The sequence below is a fragment of the Bombina bombina genome, chromosome 2 (assembly GCF_027579735.1).
Source record: "Bombina bombina isolate aBomBom1 chromosome 2, aBomBom1.pri, whole genome shotgun sequence".
Classification (NCBI taxonomy): Eukaryota; Metazoa; Chordata; class Amphibia; order Anura; family Bombinatoridae; genus Bombina; species Bombina bombina.
The window spans coordinates 1,163,239,470-1,163,248,527 of record NC_069500.1 but is presented as its reverse complement, the minus strand read 5'-3'; positions in this window follow the sequence as shown (position 1 = coordinate 1,163,248,527).

The window sequence follows — 9,058 nt, the reverse complement described above, 5'->3', positions numbered from 1 at the left end:
CAGTCTTTTGTTTGATGTGTTCATTGCAAACAGCTAAAAGTCTGTACATTTTGACAATAAACCTGATTTGCAATGGGGGTTGAATTATTTTGATTTACAATTGTATATATATATATATATATATATATATATATATATATATATATATATATATATATATATATATATACCACTATGTGCAGAGCAATGGAATGGAAAACATTTACAGTAGATACATAGTTAAAACCTTTATTAAACATGAATATTGCATAAATATGCTTTCACGTTTTCATTTACTTAGCTGCAAAGGGATCCAATGCACTTATATATATGTCTATATATGTGTACATATGCATTTACGTGTTTATATGTGTATATATGTCTGTAAATAAACATACATATCCATCTTTAGACATGTATTTGTTTGTATCTCAAAGTTAAAGTCCTATGCCTGCTTTATTTTCTAACACCTTAAACCTCATATGTTTGAGCCCTTATAACTTTTGTGTGCAATTTTTTTTTTTATTTATAATTTTTATTAGATTGTGTTATTATGAGTTTGACTGTACTTTGTAATGTATTTTTGATGTGTTTTGTATAAGTGTTACGTTTTGCGAAACAGCCAGCGCTTTGAAGTCGCTGTATAAATTCTAGCGTATATTGCAATTGTGCTCACGCGATCGTGTTTACTTTTAACTCGTAATATGAGCGGTAAGCCTGATGAGCACAAACCATCTCTATATACCCGTATGGATCGGCCGCAAACCTTTGTGCTCCACTCATCATCTATCCCAAATTTGTTCATTGGCATCCTCTGATTCAGCTAACGTATATATTTTTTATTATTTTTGATAATTTTAAGATCTTTTTCTACAGCTATTTTTAAAATGATGCAATGGGCTAATTCTCATTTGGTTTAATAGAACTGCCCAAAATTTAACTTTTTTTTTAACCCCTTAATAACCGACATCGTACGTCCTCACAAAAAATACCCTTAACAGCTGAGGACGTACGGCGTACATTGTCGGTCTTGGAAAGTTATTGCAGTGATGCCTCGATATTGAGGCATGCTGCAATAACATTTCTTACCCCTCCGATGCAGAGAGCCACTCTGTGGCCCTCTCTGCACTGGACATCGATGGCCGATATCAATGGTGGGTGGGAGCCGGTGTGGGAGGCAGGTGGGCAGCCATCAATGGCTTGGATCAGTAAGAGGGGGAGAGATCTGGGGCACCTGGGGCGCCGGGGGCGCGCATGGATACGCGCGCGTGTGCACGGGGCGGGTGCATGCACAGGGAGGGAGCGGGTGGGAACCGCTACACTACAGAAAAAATGTTTGGCAAAAGTGGGAGAGAGGGGGGAGGGAAGTGCAATAAAAATGGATCTGGGAGGGAGTTGAGGGTTAGTCTTTGGGGGGGGGGGGAAGCTACACTACAGAAAAAAAAAAAAATCACTTTTGTAAACTGGATACTGGCAGGCAGCTGCCAGTACCCAAGATGGCTCCCAATAAGGTTGAGGGGGAGGGTTAGAGAGCTGTTTGGGAAGGGGGTCAGGGAGGTTGGGGGCTAAGGGGGGATCCTTCACAGCAGCATATGTAAATATGCTTAAAAATAATAAAAGCTACCTTTTATTTTAGTACTGGCAGACTTTCTGCCAGTACTTAAGATGGCGGGGACATTTGTAGGGTGGGGGAGGGAAGAGAGCTGTTTGGGAGGGATCAGGGGGTCTGGTGTGTCAGGTGGGAGGCTGATCTCTACACTAAAGCTAAAATTAACCCTGCAAGCTCCCTACAAGCTACCTAATTAACCCCTTCACTGCTGGGCCTAATACAAAAGTGGTGCGCAGCAGCATTTAGCGGCCTTCTAATTACCAAAAAGTAATGCCACAGCCATAAATATCTGCTATTTCTGAACAAAGTGGATCCCAGAGAAGCATTTACAACCATTTGTGCCATAATTGCACAAGCTGTTTGTAAATAATTTCAGTGAGAAACCTAAAATTGTGAAAAATTTAACATTTTTTTTTTCATTTGATCACATTTGGTGGTGACATGGAGGCATGAAATATACCAAAATGGGCCTAGATCAATACTTGGGGGTGTCTACTACACTACACTAAAGCTAAAAGTAACCCTACACGCTCCTTACAAGCTCCCTAATTATCCCCTTCACTGCTGGGCATAATACACATGTGGTGCGCAGCGGCATTTAGCAGCCTTCTGATTACCAAAAAGCAACATCAAAGCCATGTATGTCTGCTATTTCTGAACAAAGGGGATCCCAGAGAAGCATTTACAACCATTTATGCCATAATTGCACACGCTGTTTGTAAATAATTTCAGTGAGAAACCTACAGTTTGTGAAAAAATTTGTGAAAAAGTGAACAATTTTTTTTATTTGATCGCATTTGGTGGTGAAATGGTGGCATGAAATATACCAAAATTGGCCTAGATCAATACTTTGGGTTGTCTACTAAAAAAAAATATATACATGTGAAGGAATATTCAGGGATTCCTGAAAGATATCAGTGTTCCAATGTAACTAGCGCTAATTTTGAAAAAAAAAGTGGTTTGGAAATAGCAAAGTGCTACTTGTATTTATTGTGCTATAACTTGCAAAAAAAGCAAAGAACATGTAAACATTGGGTATTTCTAAACTCAGGACAAAATGGGTGTTTTTTGGTGGTTGTAGATTTGTAACAGATTTTTTCCTCATATTTTATATTTTTTTTAATAGTAAATTATAAGATATGAAAATAATGGTATCTTTAGAAAGTCCATTTAATGGCGAGAAACACTGTATATAATATGTGTGGGTACAGTAAATGAGCAAGAGGAAAACTACAGCTAAACACAAACACAGCAAAAATGTAAAAATAGCCTTGGTCCCAAACGGACAGAAAATGGAAAGTGCTGTGTTCATTAAGGGGTTAAAGTAGACAGCCCAAAGGTATTGATCTATGCCCATATTTGATGTCACTATTTGGCCGCTAAATACGATCATATAAAAAAAAAATCATTACATTTTTCCACAAACTTTGGGTTTCTCACTGAAATTATTTACACACAGCTACTACAGTCATTTGACAAATGGTTGTAAAATCTTCTCTGGGATCACTTTTATTAAGAAATAGCAGACATGCATGGCTTTGCCATTGGTTTTTGCTAATTAAAAGGTCGCTAATTGCAGCTGTGCACCACACTTCTAAAATTCCCGGCAGTGAAGTAATATTTGCTGCAGTGAAGGGATTACCCTCACACCTTACACTTTCCACTCCCTGAACCCTACCTGATCCCTCCCAAACAGCTCGGTTCCCTCCTTATCGTCACTGGTCACTACCATCTTAGGAACTGGCAGGCTGGCAGCTAGTCTGCCAAAATGCAGTTTAGGGCTTATTTTTGTTTAATATTTAAGTAGTTATTTATTTTTATCTTCTATAGTTTATGGTTCCCTCCTCACCCTCCCACCTCCCTGTTTCTCCCCCCAAAAAGAGCTCTCTAACCTTCCCCCTCCTACTGTTTCCTGAGTAACAAATTGATGGATTTCTATTTCATATTTTTTATTATTTATTTATTATATATTTTTTTGTAGTGTAGGGATCCACCTCCTCCTCTTCACCTCCCCCTCTAAGCAATCTTTTGATTTCTGTAGTGTAGGGACCCACCTCCCCCTTCAACCTATTTTTGTTTTCTGTGGCATAGGGGCCCATTCCTCCCTCTCTGTTCAAAGTCAATTTTCTGTAGTATAGACACCCGCTCCTCCCTCCACCATCCTGCTCTGGGCCACACACCCGCCTAACACCTCCCATCAGCACCAATGGATGATCGTTACAGACAGTGACACAGACAGTTTTATTGTCTGTAATGATCTGACAATCTGGCTTTATATGGTAATGGAGCACTATTAATGCTCACTTACAATAAAAAGTCAGATGTCCGCAGCCCACAAACAGCAAGCCTCGGTTGTCACCAGACAACCAAGGCTGCAAGGGCTGTAAATAGATCTGACACAATTCTACATTATGCGGTACACTGGGACTTGAACTGCATGACAAAGATCTAGGTCGGATTGGTCAAAGGGTTTAAAGGGATATTCCAGCCAAAATTGTAATCCACATGGATGCACTTCGGTTTTGAATAGAGGCATTTTTTTAATATACATGTATTAGCAAAAATACTTCTAATAAAAGCTAGCTGTTTCAAATGAGTATTCACGTATGCACCATGCACCAGCATTTTAAACACAGCATTTGCTTAGGGAGCCTAAGTTGCTTGTACCATCTGGTAATGACTCAATTTGTTAATTGCTGACATGATACAAGCCCCACTGGCACTCTGAGCAGCTGCAGTATTTAAAATGCTGGTGCACTGAGAATATCTAGTTATGCTTCACATGCACGTGCAGAGAAAAATGTTAACACTAAAACAGTGATAACTTTTACTAGAAGCATTTTTGTCAAAATATCTATATTGCAAATATGTTTCTATTCAAATATGTAATTCAAGGGACAGTCAACACCAGAATTGTTGTTGTTTTTAAAGATAGATAATCCCTTAATTACCAATTCTTCAGTTTTGCATAACCAACAGAGGCGGCCTTCAAGGTTTAAGAAATTAGCATATGAACCTCCTAGGTTTAGCTTTCAACTAAGAGAACAAAGCAAAATTGGTGATAAAAGTAAATTGGAAAGTAGTTTAAAATTACATGCCCTATTTGAATCCTGAAAGTTTTTTTTGGACTTGACTGTCCCTTTCATCAATGTGCAATTCAATTTTGACCGGAATGTCCCTTTAAGTGAGTTATTCACCATGTGAAATCTGCACTGTGATTTCACTTCAGTCAGGAGAGATTTATTTAGAAGGATATAGCAACATTTGCCTTTCTATAACTTTGTGAGTAATTTTGCAGTGCTTGGATAACCTCATCTGAGCAGAGAGCTTTAGATAATTGAGCCCTGAAGCTCTTGTAGCTTGATCAAAACATTATTTAAACTGTGTGGGAAACATTTATGTGTTCAACTCACCAATAAACACTTTGTAACTTGTTATGGTTTTCTAATTTAATAGTTTTCTGTCTGAACGCATATTGAATAACCCTAAGGATTTAAAAACCTTCATAACGCCTATACTCTCATAACTCATAAACAACTATCTTTCTAACACAGAGGGCCACAGATAGGGTTGCCACCCATCCCTTAAAATACAGAACACTTATAAGTTACACATGCTGCAGGGTGTGCAGGGAGGAATATAAATAGTGCTGTCCAGAAAAACAATACATGTTCCTCCCTGCACACCCTGCAGCATGTGTAACTCATAAGTATCCAAGAAAACATGGCTGAGGTGGCAACCCGAGCCACAGATCAATATTTTAGAAGCATAAACATTTAAAGGGAAAGTAAAGTAAAAATTAAAAGTTCATGATTCAGATAGAACAGGCAATTTTAAATAACAGCAGTATTGGAAACTATATATAGCATTGCTATAATCATTGCTAAAGACACATGGCTGCTCCTGAGCTCACATAAGATTACTATTTCTATAGCAAAAGATACCAAGACAACTTGTAATGCTCTAACCGAACCATTTAAGTTTCATTTTTACTCTACATTTAAACCCTATTGTAAGTCACATTTCAGTTATTAAACCACACAAATGGGGCACGATCACATATACGGCGCAGGTTTCGGCGCAAGCGAGGGAACCTGCGCCGCCCGTAATTTCACCTTGCACATCAGGGTATTACATATACTGCGCCGTCAGATGCTAAACTGGCGTAAGTAGGACAAACTGGCGATCTTCTGAAATGTGCGCAAATACACATTTTAGTTGTCGCAAGTAACTTACACAAGAATTTTATCTACGGAAAGTGTAGAAAAAGAGTAGTTTTATGCAAATTAGGCTAACACTCGTAAAAATGAACCGCGATTTCAAATAAATGCGACACGTAATTATGCTACTCAACATTCAGATATAAACCCATATATAAAGAGATGAAGGTAATACAATTATGATTTCCCATTGTTCTCTCCTCCAAGTATTGTTGATTGTTTTGAGAAGAAATTTAAAGTAAATAAGTGAGTATATGTCCACAATGTGATAAAGTACCTACAAGTTCAATCCATTTGATTATGTTGTGGCTTCAAACTATTTCAAATTCACAACTAAACCTTAAAAAAACAATATCATAGTATACTGTCCCTTTAACCTTGAGATGCTGCTTAAATGTATGTGTTTGTTAAGGCTTCCAGGGAGTTACGTTGCTTTTTTAGTCAGTGCAAGGGTTGCTGCGCCTGAAATATGTGGCGAGATGAGAATAGAGTAGATTTTCTGAATTCTGCGCGCGTAAGTCCTTACACTGTATATTGGATACCAAATTGCACGTCTGTTCTATGTAAGTCTATGGTTAAAAAAAATACGGGCGAAGGGTGAAATATACGCGCGTAACTTGTATGCTACGCCATATATGTAATACCAAAATCGCGTAAAATCTGGCGTCGCCGGCTTTTGCGGGCGACGCTCTATATGTAATGGAGGCCATGATATATTGTTTTCTCAGCAGGCCAGCAGATTCACAATATGGCATTATCATATTTAGAATTCATGGCATGGGAGATAGCTGTGGCAACAAATGTAAACAATATGTATAATTTTTACACAGATTTTATTAAATAATATTGAAAATGACCCAATGACCACTGCTATTACTGCGACCACCTTACTAAATTGTCATTAGGGTAGCCACATGTAAAATACGGGCACATACGGGCTTTTGGGGGCTATAATATAGATTAGAGGCCCCATTGTGCAGTACAGAAATTAAAGCACTTTTTTCTTGCAAGGTGTTCAGTTACCTTAGTGATCATCTGACTATACAGACAAAATCTATATTTTTTTAAGAGAGTAACCTGTATAGTAGATAATAAACTTTATTAGGGGTCTCTAGACATACCAGATTTTTTTTTATTGTGCATATAATGTAAGTAACATCCTCAAGCAAATCCCCAAGATCTTCTTGATATTACTCTCTTTCAAATGAGGTGTCTTGGAGGTTTGTAGCTGCTAAGAGAGCTGAGATTGAGGGGATCGAATAACCTCGCACTTTCAGCTCCCTTGCAGCTACTTGATTTAGCCCCTTTGTGACGTATGCACGTTGTGTTGTCACCGGCACTAGCATGAAGCCTGAGAATGCCCCCAACTAGGCCACCAATGAACCCCAGCCAGTAGTGCGAGGAATTGGCAAAAACAGTGTTGTAATGGCGATCCCGTTGCACGATGAGAAGGACTCGTCATGAGCCTGCAGGCTGCGATCTGCATGATAAGCTATATGCGCCTGCAGGCTGTGATGTGCATGATAAGCTATATGCGCCTGCAGGCTGTGATGTGCATGATAAGCTATATGCGCCTGCAGGCTGCGATGTGCATGATGAGCTATATGCGCCTGCAGGCTGTGATGTGCATGATGAGCTATATGCACCTGCAGGCTGCTATAGCTTGTCATGTGCATCAAAGGGGTTAAAATAAAGTATTACACTCATACATACATATAAATTAATATTGATAAATATGTTTTAAAAGAGTTAAAAATGATATGGTATATGTCAAAGTGGTTGATTGGGAAGGGCTCCAAAGTATATATACCTGTATAAATATGTGTATGTGTGTATGTAACGTGTATATATGTGTATAAGTGTGTATTTATGTGTTTTTATCTGCAAACATGTATGTGCATACATACATACATGTATGTTTGGATCCTTCACCACTTGCTATTGTTTGTTTATTTAGCAGTGCACCAGGTTGTTGCTGTTCTGAGGAGTGCCGTTTCCACTACGCTCTTTGTCTATCATATTACTGAGGCGTGCATCCACTTTATTTGTGACTTTGGCTTATACTATTGCTGATTCTATTTGATTGGCCACTGGCATTTCTACTCAGGACTACTCTCTACTTACAAGGGATTGAAACATTTGACTCTCATTTCCAATAGCTATTTGGATAGTGCTGGATGTGTTATGGAAACATCATATTCCACACAACAAACCGTTTCTATTGAGGACCCATATGACAATATAGAAGATTTTGCCTTTACTGAAGCTGATGCAGCACGTATACGTTGTGAGGCAGACTTGCAGGAGCTGCAGGAAACCAAAGGTGAGACCCCCACTAATATCTATCATAAACTGTTACACCTTGAAAAAATACACAGTGTATTTATCCAAGTATCACAAGCTTAAATTTATTCCTAGGGGCTTTAGGGTAAGAAACATCCCCACATTAGGCCGCAACAATATTGAGTTTTGCAGGAGGTGGTGTGGTATACTTAGCAAGTGTTCACATGACCTGATGCTTCTTGTTATAGAGGAAGTATCTAGACTTAAGCATACTGTCAAAGTAGAGATTGCAACTGTTAAGGACACACTGGATCACTAAATTACGTACACAAGTCGAGAAATATAAACATGACCTGCTAGCTTTTAAAAACAAAAAATTCTGTAGAGAACGATTACAGGGATAAAAAAGTGTATAGTTGGCTCTTTGGCAGAGATAATAATCCCTGGGTAGGACGAAGGAAAAAGCCATTTAACAAGACCAGAAGGGTCAATTTCTCCCCGGTTGATAGTAGTGGGGGTGACTCCTCTGACGGGGACACTCAGACCATACAGAACCCCATAGCTAGTGGGGTTAATTCTCGATCCTCTCAAAAGCCCCCTTTATCCCAGGCTCCAGAGGCAGACGCCTCAGGAGGGGGAGGGGCCACCAAAAGAAAGAATCAAAAGAAAACGAAACAATAGTGTATAACCTCAGTTCACTCCCTCTTACTACTGACAATATCAGTGTACTCAACAAAGGCTTATCCTTTGTACTTACCCCCAAGTGTGATCTATTTGATATGTGTGTGGATATGGGACGTTTTCAAAGACAACTTAAACTTAGAGATTTTTTTAAGGATAAAGGTGAGTATGCACATAAACCTTTTAAGGCTGCAAGCACCTTTGAACCTCCCAATACACACTCATCTATTAAAACATTCCACCAAATTTGTACTTCTACCATCTCAGAGCTACACCAGTCCCTACC